This window comes from Pseudophryne corroboree, unplaced genomic scaffold, assembly GCF_028390025.1.
Source record: "Pseudophryne corroboree isolate aPseCor3 unplaced genomic scaffold, aPseCor3.hap2 scaffold_423, whole genome shotgun sequence".
In the NCBI taxonomy this organism is placed as follows: domain Eukaryota; kingdom Metazoa; phylum Chordata; class Amphibia; order Anura; family Myobatrachidae; genus Pseudophryne; species Pseudophryne corroboree.
In genome coordinates, this window is record NW_026970056.1 from 528,147 (window position 1) to 544,716 (window position 16,570).

Sequence of the window (16,570 nt, forward strand, 5' to 3'; positions counted from 1 at the left end):
TGACAGGCAGAGGCGATCGCATTCTCTGCGGGGTGCCGCAGAAAATGCAGGCACATGCGTATGCTGTTAGCAATTTTTGCAGTTGGATCGCTTATTGTGATTGCATTCCAACCTGAATCAGGCCCTATTACCTATCACAATGCGCTGCGGGCAGTACAAAATTGGGTTAATATAGGAGTAAAACTCCCAGACCTGTGCTCCTTAACTGTACCTGGTGGCTAGTGGAGCGGCTGCCCAGTAATCAGTGTCCACGCCAGTGCGCACACGGTCCACCCCCTACGGCCACGCTCCCCTTCATCAGCGGCCTCATGATCCGGAAGGGCGGTGTGTGTGTGACTGACCTTAGGAAGAAACTGGAGCCTCCGCTGCAGTGACCCAGCAACCAGGGCACGGGAGTATACAGCGCCGCTGGGAGTGATGAAGCTGCAGTAAAGATGTCTATTAGACCTAGCCTGCTGCAGCCCTTGTAGATTCTCATAAAACAAGTTCTTCTTTTCTTGTCAAAATTAATAGCTAAGAATAGGCTGCCTGAGGCAGGCCCCTGTTAAGTGGCCTGCTACTGAAGGCACCAACTACAAACTGAGCTCCCTGTTCATGGAAGCGGGGTTATAGAGGAGGATGCGCTGAGCATCTTGGGAACAGTCAAAAGCTTTGAGCCGGTTGGTGCCTCAGATCAAGATCCTACTCTACACCCCAATGTGAATCCTTGTGGAGTCCAGTGTACCCAACAGAAGAAATTAATGTGTCACACCCATTGGCAGCAACCTTAGAATAGCTGCTGACGGGCACAATTGAGAAAGGAAGGGGGGGGGGGGACATTTGAATCCAGCACATAGATGCAATTCAAATATGTAATTTGTACCTTCCTATTTTAAAATATAATGGATGAACCTCACCCTGTGAGAACAATCTTCATGATCAAGAGATCTCATATGCAAAATAAGTATGAGTTGGGATAGGGCTGGGGAGGGTGGCTGCTCGGGCAGCCCCTCCCCCGTCAAGTTAAGGAGATTCAACTGAGGACGCACAAGGGAACTCTCGTCTGGGGACAACAACTGCAGGGAGACCACATCTGTTCAGATGAACATGGGAGGGTGGAAGGCTGCCTAATATTGAAGCACCATCAAATATCAAACCATATGCAACAACTAGTACAAGCATTCCTGGGGGAAGGTCTGCAGAAGACGGATTTGCATACGGTGATGTCATCCAAGATGTGGGCCAAAGTTGGCTGGAACCCTCATCTGCATATGAAAAGAGAAAAGGGGCATGCAGGGCATGGCGGCCTTTTGCGGTGCTTGGATGACCCCTAGTTCGCATTAAACACCCCCACCCTACTTTGGTGTGGGGCTCATGTTGGCCATGCCCCATCCCCTGAAGCATTCAAGCTGATTTCTTGCAGCAGCTGGGCACTGTAACAGCTCCAGAGCTGTTCTGTAAGGCAAGTAAAAGGGTGTGGGCCCTGCAGCACCACCTGTAGTTCGCATTGTGCGTTGGAAGGCACAAAGTAAGCAGACGGGAGGAGAAGTCAGGATAGTGCGCAAGGGCATCCTTTTCTCTTAGTCCGTAGAGGATGCTGGGGTCACATTAAGAACCATGGGGTATAGACGGGATCCGCAAGAGACATGGGCACTTTAAGACTTTCAAAGGGTGTGAACTGGCTCCTCCCTCTATGCCCCTCCTCCAGACTCCAGTTATAGGAACTGTGCCCAGGGAGACGGACATTTCGAGGAAAGGATTTATTGTTAAACTAAGGTGAGCATCTTACCAGCTCACACCTTAAGCATGCCGCAGAACGTGGCATTCAACAGAACACAAGCCAACGGCATGAACAATTGCAGCAAAAAGCTGACCAGAACCATAACATAACATGTGTATAACCACAAGTAATAACTGCAGACACAGTATGGACTGGGACGGGTGCCCAGCATCCTCTACGGACTAAGAGAAAAGGATTTACCGGTAGGTATTAAAATCCTATTTTCTCATACGACCTAGAGGATGCTGGGGTCACATTAAGAACCATGGGGTTATACCAAAGCTCTTGAACGGGTGGGAGAGTGCGTACGACTCTGCAGCACCGAATGACCCAACTTGAGGTTATCATCAGCCAAGGTATCAAACTTGTAAAACTTAGCAAAAGTGTTTACTAAATAGCTGCTCGGCAAAGTTGCAATGCCGAGACTCCCCGACCAGCTGCCCAGGATGAACCCACCTTTCTAGTAGAATGGGTCTTCACCTAATTCAGTAACGGCAATCCTGCCATGGAATGAGCATGCTGAATCTTACCACAGATCCAGCGCATAATGGTCTACATGGAAGCAGGACACCCAATCCTGTTGGGAGCATACAGGACAAACAGAGCCTCTGTTTTCCTAATCTGAACCGTTCTGGTGACATAAATTTTCAAAGTTCTGACCACAGCCAGAGACTTTGACTCAACGAAGGTGTCAGTGGCCAAAGGCACCATGTGGAAAGATGAACCACCTTCGGCAGAAATTGTTGACGTGTCCTCAATTCTGCTCTATCTTCATGAAAGATCAAATAAAGGCTCTTGTGATACTGCATGGTTTGTACTGTTTTCCATGTGCTCCCAGATCTTTCAAGCAAGTAGCATGGTCAAGAAAGTTCTGTTTGAAAAGAAACAACATTTACTGTCATTGTTATAGAATTTGGGAGAAAAAACAAGAAGAAATCTGCACTGTTGACGCACTGGACAGAATGAATGAATCATAAAATATAACCTTTATTAAGTATGTATTAAAATTGGATAAATATTAATATTATTATCCCAAACTGCAGTGAAACATAAAGGTTAAAATCACAGAACTAACATACATGTGCATAAGAAGAATAAAGAGATGTGAAAAAAAGGTTTAAAAAGCGTGTCCGTGTGTGATTATTTTTGAAGGCACAACCCTGGCGGGGTTGTTTATATAGATATATATGTTGCTAATAATCACTTTCTAGCGTAATGTTATTAAATAGCTGTTAGTATCTATGTCGTCAGGTACCACTGGGTCGTATCCTATATACTCCCTTCACTCAATAGGGGTTACCTCCCGGGAAGCCATCCCCATTGGCGAATTTGTGGGGGTGATTGAGTATAACCGGTAAGCTAACCTCCAATTTGTGGGGTGCTTAGGTAGATGGGGATCACTTATTTCTCTGTGTCCCCTAAGACTATATTCCTAAATTCAATACCACAGGGGGATAGCTTTCTATATCGGATAAGGAATCACTTGATAGGGAAATCTCTATGCATCATGGAAAGATCATATTTATTAATATCCAAACTAAAAAAATGATGAATAGCTTTAATTTAGCTGTTTAGATATAGTTAATTGGCGAGATATACCAACAGGTGCGGTTGCCTTAAGGAATATGGCAATTCCAATATAAATAGCAGCCCTCCTTCATATAATCAGCCAGATCTTATTAAATCTGGTCCAGATATAGCCGTTCAGATATACTTAATTGACAACATATATCAATCGGTGGGGTTGCCTTAAGGAATATAGCAATTCCAATTCTCATATAAATAGCAACCTTCCTTCATATATTCAGCCAGATCTTATTTAATCTGATCTAGGCGTAGGCAATAATGCTTTCCTTAGAGGTATAGCCACCTCAATTCTTATTAGGAAGCAAAGTGTCTGTCATAATGGTTTATCCAATTCATCTAAGAAATAATATATTCCATGTGTCAGAGATTCATTACTCTCTATTTACACTGTTAAAGAGTTAATTCTTATTATGTTACAGTGTAATGAAATTATCATATAGGGAGATGTGGCAATTCCATGTGCTATATATATAATAACCCTTAGTGGTCCAGATTCCACAATGAGGAATTTTCTTATAAACCGCTGAAACACACAGCTGTTTGACTGACTTCCAAATATATCTATCTCACTTTGTAACAGTCTTATGATAGAGAAACTGTTACATATTCGGTCACTTAGTTATCTAAAGGTAAACAGACTCAGTGTGAGGGTAATATAATATATCAAATGCGCTGTCAATAATCGTGGTAACTGGTGTAATAATGTGGTATATTGAGTATGCTAGTAAGGCATATAACTGCTCTCCAGCCTTTAAGTGTTACCAATCAATTTGTTACACTGTAAAGGATTTATGGTGTCCTGTTAGGACATGCAGCTGCTAGGCTGACTCAAAGATTTATCCATTTGTAACAATTATGTAACAGTTATATACATGTTACTGGTATTACATAGAAATAGTATGACACAGGCCAGCAGTCCCATGTGTCTAGATTCCACAATAGGAGATTTTCTTTGTCTTATAAACTGCTGGAACACACAGCTGCTAGACTGACTTCAAATATATATATTACTTTGTAACAGTCTTATAGTAAAGAGACTGTTACACACTGTCATTTAGTTATCTCAAGGTTAGCAGATTCTGTGTGAGGATAGTGTTCTGTTAGAACATGCAGCTGCTAGGCTGACTCATAGAAAATGTATCCATTTGTAACAAATGACACATACAGCATTAAATTAATATCTATAGCAGCCCATGTGACATCTCTACTCTTATCATAATTGTCTGGTTATTGCCAATCTGGACAGCAGGAGTGATATATATTCACTAGTCCCAATATCCCATCATATAAATATACCCACACTGATATACTTTCTTATCAAGAGTTATTAGTAGCTATCTGTATGCACTTTAGACATTGTATCTGCTAAGTGACATCATATCTAGTGTATTCCTTTCTTATAGCTCAGCTTCTATTCCCTATTAGTGGAGACTAACAGCTAACATCATAATCATATATTTTTGTTTTATAACATTTCACATGAGTCAAATACACGCGGACACGCCGTGCCCTACACGTGTGTTTCACTGCATCTATGGCAACTTACATTAAAGCTAACAAGAAAGCACACTCGTTCTGTCTTTAAACTGATAAAAGAAACCCCAAAAATATGGGGCATGCAAAAATTGAGATAAAACTCAGTTTTGCTCCTCTCCACGGAAATCTTTAATAAAAGGCGAAATATTTGTTAGTTCTGAAGAGAAACCAGAGCATGACCAAGATTCCACCTGTCGCCTGAGTGCCATGCCAGCAGTTCTCATTGAGCTCAAAGTGAGCACCCAATTTGAAAGAAAGATAGCAGATTTCTCACCAGGCTTCCCCTAGCTATAAACATGGTTTGTACTCTTTTCCATGTGTTCCCAGATCTTTCAAGCAATTAGTATAGTCAAGAAAGTTCTGTTTGAAAAGAAACAAACATTTACTGTCATTTCTATGCAAATGAGCTTACATTAAAGCACACTCGTTCTATCTTTAAACAGATAAAATAAAACCCCAATAAGATGGGGAATGCAAAATTTGAGATAAAACTCAGTTTTGCTCCTCTCCACGGAAATCTTTAGTAAAAGGCGAAAGATTTGTTCGTTCTGAAGAGAAACCAGAGCATGACCAAGATTCCACCTGTCGCCTGAGTGCCATGCCAGCAGTCCTCATTCAGCTCAAAGTGAGCACCCAATTTGAAAGAAAGAAAGCAGATTTCTCACCAGGCTTCCCCTTGCTATAAGCATGGTTTGTACTCTTTTCCATGTGCTCCCAGATCTTTCAAGCAAGTAGCATGGTCAAGAAAGTTCTGTTTGAAAAGAAACAGACATTTACTGTCATTGTTATACAAATAAACTTACATTAAAGCCAACAAGAAAGCACACTCATTCTGTCCTTAAACTGATAAAAGAAACCCCAATAATATGGGGCATGCAAAAATTGAGATAAAACTCAGTTTTGCTCCTCTCCACGGAAATCTTTAATAAATGGCGAAAGATTTGTTCATTCTGAAGAGAAACCAGAGCATGACCAAGATTCCACCTGTCGCCTGAGTGCCATGCCAGCAGTCCTCATTCAGATCAAAGTGAGCGCCCAATTTGAAAGAAAGCAGATTTCTCACCTGGCTTCTCCTTGCTATAAGCATGGTTTGTACTGTATTCCATGTGCTCCCAGATCTTTCAAGCAAGTAGCATGGTCAAGAAAGTTCTGTTTGAAAAGAAACAAACATTTACTGTAATTTCTATGCAAATGAGCTTTCATTAAAGCACACTCATTCTATCTTTAAACCGATAAAAGAAAATCCAAAAAGATGGGGCATGCAAAAATTGAGGTAAAACTCAGTTTTGCTCCTCTCCACGGAAATCTTTAGTAAAAGGCGAAAGATTTGTTCGTTCTGAAGAGAAACCAGAGCATGACCAAGATTTTCATCTGAAAATATGTGTTCTCCCTGCAGTTGTTGTCCCCAGATGAGAGTTCCCTTGTGCTGCCTCAGTTGAATCTCCTTTACTTGACAGAGATGTGCCTGAGCAGCGGCCCTCCCCAGCCCTATCCCAAATCATACTTATTTTGCATAGGAGATACCATGGTCATGAAGATTGTTCTCCCAGGGTGAGGTTCATTCATTGCATTCTGGGTATGCTGACCCCTGTGATTTCCCCAACGTGGGAAACTCGACTGCATTATTTGTGGTAGTGGGGGACTGTGTTTGTGCTTTCCTCTGGTAAAAGTCAGATTTCTTTGTCTCAGATCTTCCTCTAGCCTTGTTCTTCTTTCGAGAGTTCCCTTGTGCTGCCTCAGTTGGATCTCCTTCACTTGACAGGGGGTGCCCGAGCAGCAATCCTCCACAGCTCTAGCCCAACTCCTACTTACCTGCCAGGTGAGATACTATGATCTTCACTGTTAGGGCAATCAGGATGTGGAATTCCCTGCCAGGGAAGGTGGTAATGGCGGACTCTGTAATTGGATTTAAAAAAGGAATGGATACATTTCTGAATGAAAAAGCTATCTAAGGTTATAATACTTAAAATATCAACATGGTTAATCCGGGGGTAACATGAGTTATAGTAGCTAACTAGTCATAAAACATTATTCAGCAAGTATGTAGAATCATCACAACTTAAAACAGGTTGAACACGATGGGCAATTTGCCTCTATTCAACCTCAAAAACTATGTTACTATATGTTACTATATTACTATGTTACTGTAGTATACAGAAAACCAAAATGCAATGAACAGTGATAGTGAGCACTGATGAGGATACTAGAACTGACACTGAGCAGCAAGATGCAGCACTGGACTATTAGTAATGTACTGTAGTATGCTGAGCACCACAATGCAGCACAAGACAATGAGCAGTGATACTGAGCACTGATGAGGATACTACTGAGAACTGACACTGAGCAGGAGAGACACACTACTAGTATTACTGAGCAGCAATAAGTAACCACTGATACTGAGCACTGATATTGAGATTTCCACTGAGAGAACATAGCCACGTCCATTCCGCTCTCTCTTCAATGCACAAGTAAAAATGGCGGCAACGCGCAGCTCTTTATATGGAATCCGAATCCCGCGAGAATCCGACAGCGGGATGATGACATTTTCCCTTGTTCAGGTTTTGCGAGTCAGGCGGGAACAACCGAGCCTGCCTCGGACCAGTGTAAACAACGTGGAGTTCGTGGGGAATTCGGTTCTCGGAGAACCGAACCCGCTCCTCTCTACCTTATACCAATCAATTTTTTTATTTTCAATCTAAGCCCCTGCAGTTTTCTGTAAGCATCTGCTTCGCTATGATGATCAACAAGTCACAAGGGCAAACACTCAGGGCTTGAGGCGTAGATCTTAGGACCAGCTGCTACAAGCATGGCAGAGGTGTCACTATCACTGGTGACACCCAGAGAGGTGGCGAGGGAGATTGTAATGCAGTGCGCGCAGATAAGCAGCGCAATGGTAAAAAGGAGGCATGGTTTCATAGGTAGGGGCGTGGCCTTGTGGCCTGAATCTACATTTTGTTGCTCCGGGTGTCCCGGGGGTTGGGGGCTGCACCCGGGGACTAGTGTGTGAGCGGTGCTGGCTCCTGCACAGTGAAAGGGCATGGCCACCCAGCATGACGCCTCCCTTCTTGACCATGCTGTAATTGCAGTCGCACTGCAGTTCAGCGTGATCATAAAAAATGGTGTAGCCTCCTGCTGGTGCAGACTGTATGTGCGCGCAGGAAGCCGCCACCATTTTTGTGATCACAGCGGCTGAATGTGATGTCATACAGCCGCTGTGACCACGCCCCCTGTGTCTACTCCGTTGCAGACCCCATTTTGAAGCCTTGCCCCCGCACCGCTCCATCCCTGACTTGGAAATGGAGTGTTGCTGACCCACCTATCCCCCCCCGCCCCGATTGACAGGCAGAGGCGATCGCATTCTCTGCGCGGTGCCGCAGAAAATGCAGGCACATGCGTATGCTCTTAGCAATTTTTGCAGTTGGATCGCTTATTGTGATTGCAATCCAACCTGAATCAGGCCCTATTACCTATCACAATGCGCTGCGGGCAGTACAAAATTGGGTTAATATAGGAGAAAAACCCCCAGACCTGTGCTCCTTAACTGTACCTGGTGGCTAGTGGAGCGGCTGCCCAGTAATCAGTGTCCACGCCAGTGCGCACACGGTCCACCCCCTACGGCCACGCTCCCCTTCATCAGCGGCCTCGTGATCCGGAAGGGTGGTGTGTGTGTGACTGACCTTAGGATGAAACCGGACCCTCCGCTGCAGTGACCCAGCAACCAGGGCACGGGAGTATACAGCGCCGCTGGGAGTGATGAAGCTGCAGTAAAGATGTCTATTAGACCTAGCCTGCTGCAGCCCTTGTAGATTCTCATAAAACAAGTTCTTCTTTTCTTGTCAAAATTTATAGCTAAGAATAGGCTGCCTGAGGCAGGCCCCTGTTAAGTGGCCTGCTACTGAAGGCACCAACTACAAACTGAGCTCCCTGTTCATGGAAGCGGGGTTATAGAGGAGAATGCACTGAGCATCTTGGGAACAGTCAAAAGCTTTGAGCCGGTTGGTGCCTCAGATCAAGATCCTACTCTACACCCCAATGTGAATCCTTGTGGAGTCCAGTGTACCCCACAGAAGAAATTAATGTGTCACACCCATTGGCAGCAACCTTAGAATAGCTGCTGACGGGCACAATTGAGAAAGGAAGGGGGGGGGGGGGACATTTGAATCCAGCACATAAATGCAATTCAAATATGTAATTTGTACCTTCCTATTTTAAAATATAATGGATGAACCTCACCCTGTGAGAACAATCTTCATGATCAAGAGATCACATATGCAAAATAAGTATGAGTTGGGATAGGGCTGGGGAGGGTGGCTGCTCGGGCAGCCCCTCCCCCGTCAAGTTAAGGAGATTCAACTGAGGAAGCACAAGGGAACTCTCGTCTGGGGACAACAACTGCAGGGAGACCACATCTTTTCAGATGAACATGGGAGGGCGGAAGGCTGCCTAATACTGAAGCACCATCAAATATCAAACCATATGCAACATCTAGTACAAGCCTTCCTGGGGGAAGGTCTGCAGCAGACGGATTTGCATACAGTGATGTTATTCAAGCAGTGGGCCAAAGTTGGCTGGAACCCTCATCTGCATATGAAAAGAGAAAAGGGGCGTGCAGGGCATGGCGGCCTTTTGCAGTGCTTGGATGACCCCTAGTTCTCATTAAACACCCCCACCCTCCTTTGGTGTGGGGCTCATGTTGGCCATGCCCCATCCCCTGAAGCATTCAAGCTGATTTCTTGCAGCAGCTGGGCACTGTAACAGCTCCAGAGCTGTTCTGTAAGGCAAGTAAAAGGGTGTGGGCCCTGCAGCACCACCTGTAGTTTGCATTGTGCGTTGGAAGGCACAAAGTAAGCAGACGGGAGGAGAAGTCAGGATAGTGCGCAAGGGCATCCTTTTCTCTTAGTCCGTAGAGGATGCTGGGGTCACATTAAGAACCATGGGGTATAGACGGGATCCGCAAGAGACATGGGCACTTTAAGACTATCAAAGGGTGTGAACTGGCTCCTCCCTCTATGCCCCTCCTCCAGACTCCAGTTATAGGAACTGTGCCCATGGAGACGGACATTTCGAGGAAAGGATTTATTGTTAAACTAAGGTGAGCATCTTACCAGCTCACACCTTAAGCATGCCGCAGAACGTGGCATTCAACAGAACACAAGCCAACGGCATGAATAATTGCAGCAAAAAGCTGACCAGAACCATAACACAACATGTGTATAACCACAAGTAATAACTGCAGACACAGTATGGACTGGGACGGGTGCCCAGCATCCTCTACAGACTAAGAGAAAAGGATTTACCGGTAGGTATTAAAATCCTATTTTCTCATACGACCTAGAGGATGCTGGGGTCACATTAAGAACCATGGGGTTATACCAAAGCTCTTGAACGGGTGGAAGAGTGCGTACGACTCTGCAGCACCGAATTACCCAACTTGAAGTTATCATCGGCCAAGGTATCAAACTTGTAAAACTTAGCAAAAGTGTTTACTAAATAGCTGCTCTGCAAAGTTGCAATGCCGAGACTCCCCGACCAGCTGCCCAGGATGAACCCACCTTTCTAGTAGAATGGGTCTTCACCTAATTCAGTAACGGCAATCCTGCCATGGAATGAGCATGCTGAATCTTACCACAGATCCAGCGCATAATGGTCTACATGGAAGCAGGACACCCAATCCTGTTGGGAGCATACAGGACAAACAGAGCCTCTGTTTTCCTAATCTGAACCGTTCTGGTGACATAAATTTTCAAAGTTCTGACCACAGCCAGAGACTTTGACTCAACGAAGGTGTCAGTGGCCAAAGGCACCATGTGGAAAGATGAACCACCTTCGGCAGAAATTGTTGACGTGTCCCCAATTCTGCTCTATCTTCATGAAAGATCAAATAAAGGCTCTTGTGATACTGCATGGTTTGTACTGTTTTCCATGTGCTCCCAGATCTTTCAAGCAAGTAGCATGGTCAAGAAAGTTCTGTTTGAAAAGAAACAAACATTTACTGTCATTGTTATGCAAATAAACTTACATTAAAGCTAACCAGAAAGCACACTCGTTCTGTCTTTAAACTGATAAAAGAAACCCCAATAATATGGGCATACCTCCCAACTTTGTCGGCTCGCAAAGAGGGACACACGCGCGGCGAAGTCGCACGCGCTCCCAAAAAGGGCGTGGCCTAAGTAAAAAGGGGCATGGCTTCGCGGGAGGACCCGCGATCGCGAGTCACGCCCCCGTTTTCGGCACTGAGGGGGTATGCCCAGCGCTCTGTGAGCCGCTGGCATGCCACCTCTCCCTCTGACTTCAGTGAATAGACGCTGTGCGCACAGCGACTATTCACCGCTGCTCTGCTAAGCAGGGCAGCGACAGACAGAGCCTCCCAACTGTCCTCCCCACCGCGGAACACTGCGGCCCGCAGGTGGGACAGCGGGACAGTCCCCAAAAAACGGGACTGTCCCGCGAAAATCGGGACAGTTGGGAGGTATGATATGGGGCATGCAAAAATTGAGATAAAACTCAGTTTTGCTCCTCTCCACGGAAATCTTTAGTAAAAGGCGAAAGATTTGTTCGTTCTGAAGAGAAACCAGAGCATGACCAAGATTCCACCTGTCGCCTGAGTGCCATGCCAGCAGTCCTCATTCAGCTCAAAGTGAGCACCCAATTTGAAAGAAAGAAAGCAGATTTCTCACCAGGCTTCCCCTTGCTATAAACATGGTTTGTACTCTTTTCCATGTGCTCCCAGATCTTTCAAGCAATTAGTATGGTCAAGAAAGTTCTGCTTGAAAAGAAACAGACATTTATTGTCATTGTTATGCAAATAAACTTACATTAAAGCTAACAAGAAAGCACACTTGTTCTGTCTTTAAACTGATAAAAGAAACCCCAATAATATGGGGCATGCAAAAATTGAGATAAAACTCAGTTTTGCTCCTCTCCACGGATAATCTTTAATAAAAGGCGAAAGATTTGTTCATTCTGAAGAGAAACCAGAGCATGACCAAGATTCCACCTGTCGCCTGAGTGCTGTGCCAGCAGTCCTCATTCAGATCAAAGTGAGCGCCCAATTTGAAAGAAAGCAGATTTCTCACCTGGCTTCTCCTTGCTATAAGCATGGTTTGTACTGATTTCCATGTGCTCCCAGATCTTTAAAGCAAGTAGCATGGTCAAGAAAGTTCTGTTTGAACATAAATAAACATTTACTGTCATTTCTATGCAAATGAGCTTACATTAAAGCACACTCATTCTATCTTTAAACCGGTAAAAGAAACCCCAAAAAGATGGGGCATGCAAAAATTGAGATAAAACTCGGTTTTGCTCCTCTCCACGGAAATCTTTAGTAAGAGGCGAAAGATTTGTTCGTTCTGAAGAGAAACCAGAGCATGACCAAGATTTTTATCTGAAAATATGTGTTCTCCCTGCAGTTGTTGTCCCCAGATGAGAGTTCCCTTGTGCTGCCTCAGCTGAATCTCCTTTACTTGACAGAGATGTGCCTGAGCAGCGGCCCTCCCCAGCCCTATCCCAAATCATACTTATTTTGCATAGGCGATACCATGGTCATGAAGATTGTTCTCCCAGGGTGAGGTTCATTCATTGCATTCTGGGTATGCTGACCCCTGTGATTTCCCCAAATGTGGGAAACTCGACTGCATTATTTGTGGTAGTGGGGGACTGTGTTTGTGCTTTCCTCTAGTCAGCTCTGGTAAAAGTCAGATTTATTTGTCTCAGATCTTCCTCTAGCCTTGTTCTTCTTTCGAGAGTTCCCTTGTGCTGCCTCAGTTGGATCTCTTTCACTTGACAGGGGGGTGCCCGAGTAGCGACCCTCCCCAGCTCTAGCCTAACTCCTACTTACCTGCCAGGTGAGATACTATGATCATGAAGGTGCTTCTCCCAGGGCAAGGCTCACCCATTGCACTCTGGGTGTGGTGCCCCTGCGATTTCCCCAAATGTGGGAAGCTTGACTGCATAATTTGTGTTTCCCCTGGTCGGCTCTCGTATAATTCAGATCTCTTTGTCTCAGGTCTCTCTCCAGCCTAGTTTGCTGTCTGTTTCCACTTCTTTTTTCATGAGCCCCTCCCTTTTATACCCTTGTGCACTATCCTGACTTCTCCTCTTGTCTGCTTATTTTGTGCCTTCCAATGCACAATGCAAACTACAGGTAGTGCTGCAGGGCCCACACCCTTTTACTTGCCGTACAGAGCAGCTCTGGAGCTGTTACAGTGCCCAGCTGCTGCAAGAAATCAGCTTGAATGCTTCAGGGGCTGGGGCATAGCCAACATGAGCCCCACACCGAAGGAGGGTGGAGGTGTTTAATGCGAACTAGGGGTCATCCAAGCGCCGCAAAAGGCCGCTATGCCCTGCACGCCCCTTTTCTCTTTTCATATGCAGACGAGGGTTGAAGCCAACTTTGACCCACTGCTTGGATGACATCACCGTATGCAAATCCATCTGCTGCAGGCCTTCCCCCAGGAATGCTTGCACTAGTTGTTGCATTTGGTTTGTTGTTTGGGGGTGCTTCATTATTAGGCAGCCTTCTGCCCTCCCATGTTCATCTGAAAATATGTGTTCTCCCTGCAGTTGTTGTCCCCAGATGAGAGTTCCCTTGTGCTGCCTCAGTTGAATCTCCTTTACTTGACAGAGATGTGCCTGAGCAGCGGCCCTCCCCAGCCCTATCCCAAATCATACTTATTTTGCATAGGAGATACCATGGTCATGAAGATTGTTCTCCCAGGGTGAGGTTCATTCATTGCATTCTGGGTATGCTGACCCCTGTGATTTCCCCAAATGTGGGAAACTCGACTGCATTATTTGTGGTAGTGGGGGACTGTGTTTGTGCTTTCCTCTGGTCAGCTCTGGTAAAAGTCAGATTTATTTGTCTCAGATCTTCCTCTAGCCTTGTTCTTCTTTCGAGAGTTCCCTTGTGCTGCCTCAGTTGAATCTCCTTCACTTGACAGGGGGGTACCCGAGCAGCGACCCTCCCCAGCTCTAGCCCAACTTCTACTTACCTGGCAGGTGAGATACTATGATCATGTAGGTGCTTCTCCCAGGGCAAGGCTCACCCATTGCACTCTGGGTGTGCTGCTCCTGCGATTTCCCCAAATGTGGGAAACTTGACAGCATAATTTGTGTTTCCCCTGGTCGGCTCTCGTATAATTCAGATCTCTTTGTCTCAGGTCTCTCTCCAGCCTAGTTTGCTGTCTGTTTCAACTTCTCTTTTCTTGAGCCGCTCCCTTCTATGCCCTTGCGCACTATCCTGACTTCTCCCGTCTGCTTACTTTGTGCCTTCCAATGCACAATGCAAACTACAGGTAGTGCTGCAGGGCCCACACCCTTTTACTTGCCGTTCAGAGCAGCTCTGGAGCTGTTACAGTGCCCAGCTGCTGCAAGAAATCAGCTTGAATGCTTCAGGGGCTGGGGCATAGCCAACATGAGCCCCACACCGAAGGAGGGTGGAGGTGTTTAATGCGAACTAGGGGTCATCCAAGCGCCGCAAAAGGCCGCCATGCCCTGCACGCCCCTTTTCTCTTTTCATATGCAGACGAGGGTTGAAGCCAACTTTGACCCACTGCTTGGATGACATCACTATATGCAAATCCATCTGCTGCAGGCCTTCCCCCAGGAATGCTTGTACTAGTTGTTGCATTTGGTTTGTTGTTTGGGGGTGCTTCAGTATTAGGCAGCCTTCTGCCCTCCCATGTTTATCTGAAAATATGTGTTCTCCCTGCAGTTGTTGTCCCCAGATGAGAGTTCCCTTGTGCTGCCTTAGTTGAATCTCCTTTACTTGACAGAGATGTGCCTGAGCAGCGGCCCTTCCCAACCCTATCCCAAATCATACTTATTTTGCATAGGCGATACCATGGTCATGAAGATTGTTCTCCCAGGGTGAGGTTCATTCATTGCATTCTGGGTATGCTGACCCCTGTGATTTCCCCAAATGTGGGAAACTCGACTGCATTATTTGTGGTAGTGGGGGACTGTGTTTGTGCTTTCCTCTGGACAGCTCTGGTAAAAGTCAGATTTCTTTGTCTCAGATCTTCCTCTAGCCTTGTTCTTCTTTCGAGAGTTCCCTTGTGCTGCCTCAGTTGGATCTCTTTAACTTGACAGGGGGGTGCCCGAGCAGCGACCCTCCCCAGCTCTAGCCCAACTCCTACTTACCTGCCAGGTGAGATACTATGATCATGAAGGTGCTTCTCCCAGGGCAAGGCTCACCCATTGCACTCTGATTTCCCCAAATGTGGGAAGCTTGACTGCATAATTTGTGTTTCCCCTGGTCGGCTCTCGTATAATTCAGATCTCTTTGTCTCAGGTCTCTCTCCAGCCTAGTTTGCTGTCTGTTTCCACTTCTTTTTTCATGAGCCCCTCCCTTTTATACCCTTGTGCACTATCCTGACTTCTCCTCCTGTCTGCTTACTTTGTGCCTTCCAATGCACAATGCAAACTACAGGTAGTGCTGCAGGGCCCACACCCTTTTACTTGCCGTACAGAGCAGCTCTGGAGCTGTTACAGTGCCCAGCTGCTGCAAGAAATCAGCTTGAATGCTTCAGGGGCTGGGGCATAGCCAACATGAGCCCCACACCGAAGGAGGGTGGAGGTGTTTAATGCGAACTAGGGGTCATCCAAGCGCCGCAAAAGGCCGCCATGCCCTGCACGCCCCTTTTCTCTTTTCATATGCAGACGAGGGTTGAAGCCAACTTTGACCCACTGCTTGGATGACATCACCGTATGCAAATCCATCTGCTGCAGGCCTTCCCCCAGGAATGCTTGCACTAGTTGATGCATTTGGTTTGTTGTTTGGGGGTGCTTCAGTATTAGGCAGCCTTCTGCCCTCCCATGTTCATCTGAAAATATGTGTTCTCCCTGCAGTTGTTGTCCCCAGATGAGAGTTCCCTTGTGCTGCCTCAGTTGAATCTCCTTTACTTGACAGAGATGTGCCTGAGCAGCGGCCCTCCCCAGCCCTATCCCAAATCATACTTATTTTGCATAGGAGATACCATGGTCATGAAGATTGTTCTCCCACGGTGAGGTTCATTCATTGCATTCTGGGTATGCTGACCCCTGTGATTTCCCCAAATGTGGGAAACTCGACTGCTTTATTTGTGGTAGTGGGGGACTGTGTTTGTGCTTTCCTCTGGTCAGCTCTGGTAAAAGTCAGATTTCTTTGTCTCAGATCTTCCTTTAGCCTTGTTCTTCTTTCGAGAGTTCCCTTGTGCTGCCTCAGTTGGATCTCCTTCACTTGACAGGGGGGTACCCGAGCAGCGACCCTCCCCAGCTCTAGCCCAACTTCTACTTACCTGGCAGGTGAGATACTATGATCATGTAGGTGCTTCTCCCAGGGCAAGGCTCACCCATTGCACTCTGGGTGTGCTGCTCCTGCGATTTCCCCAAATGTGGGAAACTTGACTGCATAATTTGTGTTTCCCCTGGTCGGCTCTCGTATAATTCAGATCTCTTTGTCTCAGGTCTCTCTCCAGCCTAGTTTGCTGTCTGTTTCAACTTCTCTTTTCTTGAGCCGCTCCCTTCTATGCCCTTGCGCACTATCCTGACTTCTCCCGTCTGCTTACTTTGTGCCTTCCAATGCACAGTGCAAACTACAGGTAGTGCTGCAGGGCCCACACCCTTTTACTTGCCGTTCAGAGCTGCTCTGGAGCTGTTACAGTGCCCAGCTGCTGCAATAAATCAGCTTGAATGCTTCAGGGGATGGGG

General features: G+C 46.1%; 15 non-coding genes across 15 annotated transcripts; 8 read left to right on the forward strand and 7 right to left on the reverse strand.

Moving 5' to 3' along the window:
• Window positions 1-4,943: 4,943 nt before the first annotated feature.
• Window positions 4,944-5,059, reverse strand: LOC135025734 (U5 spliceosomal RNA). The gene has a single exon (XR_010222456.1). It is a non-coding gene; the product is annotated as a U5 spliceosomal RNA (small nuclear RNA).
• Window positions 5,060-5,334: 275 nt separating this feature from the next.
• LOC135025709 (U5 spliceosomal RNA) lies at window positions 5,335-5,450 on the reverse strand. The gene has a single exon (XR_010222431.1). It is a non-coding gene; the product is annotated as a U5 spliceosomal RNA (small nuclear RNA).
• Window positions 5,451-5,736: 286 nt separating this feature from the next.
• On the reverse strand, window positions 5,737-5,852 carry LOC135025733 (U5 spliceosomal RNA). The gene has a single exon (XR_010222455.1). It is a non-coding gene; the product is annotated as a U5 spliceosomal RNA (small nuclear RNA).
• A 270-nt stretch (window positions 5,853-6,122) lies between these two features.
• Window positions 6,123-6,238, reverse strand: LOC135025725 (U5 spliceosomal RNA). The gene has a single exon (XR_010222447.1). It is a non-coding gene; the product is annotated as a U5 spliceosomal RNA (small nuclear RNA).
• A 144-nt stretch (window positions 6,239-6,382) lies between these two features.
• On the forward strand, window positions 6,383-6,545 carry LOC135025727 (U1 spliceosomal RNA). The gene has a single exon (XR_010222449.1). It is a non-coding gene; the product is annotated as a U1 spliceosomal RNA (small nuclear RNA).
• A 4,804-nt stretch (window positions 6,546-11,349) lies between these two features.
• On the reverse strand, window positions 11,350-11,462 carry LOC135025746 (U5 spliceosomal RNA). The gene has a single exon (XR_010222468.1). It is a non-coding gene; the product is annotated as a U5 spliceosomal RNA (small nuclear RNA).
• A 286-nt stretch (window positions 11,463-11,748) lies between these two features.
• LOC135025749 (U5 spliceosomal RNA) lies at window positions 11,749-11,865 on the reverse strand. The gene has a single exon (XR_010222471.1). It is a non-coding gene; the product is annotated as a U5 spliceosomal RNA (small nuclear RNA).
• A 270-nt stretch (window positions 11,866-12,135) lies between these two features.
• Window positions 12,136-12,251, reverse strand: LOC135025715 (U5 spliceosomal RNA). The gene has a single exon (XR_010222437.1). It is a non-coding gene; the product is annotated as a U5 spliceosomal RNA (small nuclear RNA).
• A 144-nt stretch (window positions 12,252-12,395) lies between these two features.
• LOC135025772 (U1 spliceosomal RNA) lies at window positions 12,396-12,559 on the forward strand. Its single transcript, XR_010222494.1, has one exon. It is a non-coding gene; the product is annotated as a U1 spliceosomal RNA (small nuclear RNA).
• Window positions 12,560-12,711: 152 nt separating this feature from the next.
• LOC135025664 (U1 spliceosomal RNA) lies at window positions 12,712-12,874 on the forward strand. The gene has a single exon (XR_010222396.1). It is a non-coding gene; the product is annotated as a U1 spliceosomal RNA (small nuclear RNA).
• Window positions 12,875-13,548: 674 nt separating this feature from the next.
• LOC135025639 (U1 spliceosomal RNA) lies at window positions 13,549-13,712 on the forward strand. The gene has a single exon (XR_010222372.1). It is a non-coding gene; the product is annotated as a U1 spliceosomal RNA (small nuclear RNA).
• Window positions 13,713-13,864: 152 nt separating this feature from the next.
• Window positions 13,865-14,027, forward strand: LOC135025609 (U1 spliceosomal RNA). The gene has a single exon (XR_010222343.1). It is a non-coding gene; the product is annotated as a U1 spliceosomal RNA (small nuclear RNA).
• A 671-nt stretch (window positions 14,028-14,698) lies between these two features.
• On the forward strand, window positions 14,699-14,862 carry LOC135025781 (U1 spliceosomal RNA). Its single transcript, XR_010222503.1, has one exon. It is a non-coding gene; the product is annotated as a U1 spliceosomal RNA (small nuclear RNA).
• A 972-nt stretch (window positions 14,863-15,834) lies between these two features.
• LOC135025542 (U1 spliceosomal RNA) lies at window positions 15,835-15,998 on the forward strand. The gene has a single exon (XR_010222278.1). It is a non-coding gene; the product is annotated as a U1 spliceosomal RNA (small nuclear RNA).
• Window positions 15,999-16,150: 152 nt separating this feature from the next.
• Window positions 16,151-16,313, forward strand: LOC135025582 (U1 spliceosomal RNA). The gene has a single exon (XR_010222316.1). It is a non-coding gene; the product is annotated as a U1 spliceosomal RNA (small nuclear RNA).
• Window positions 16,314-16,570: the final 257 nt, after the last annotated feature.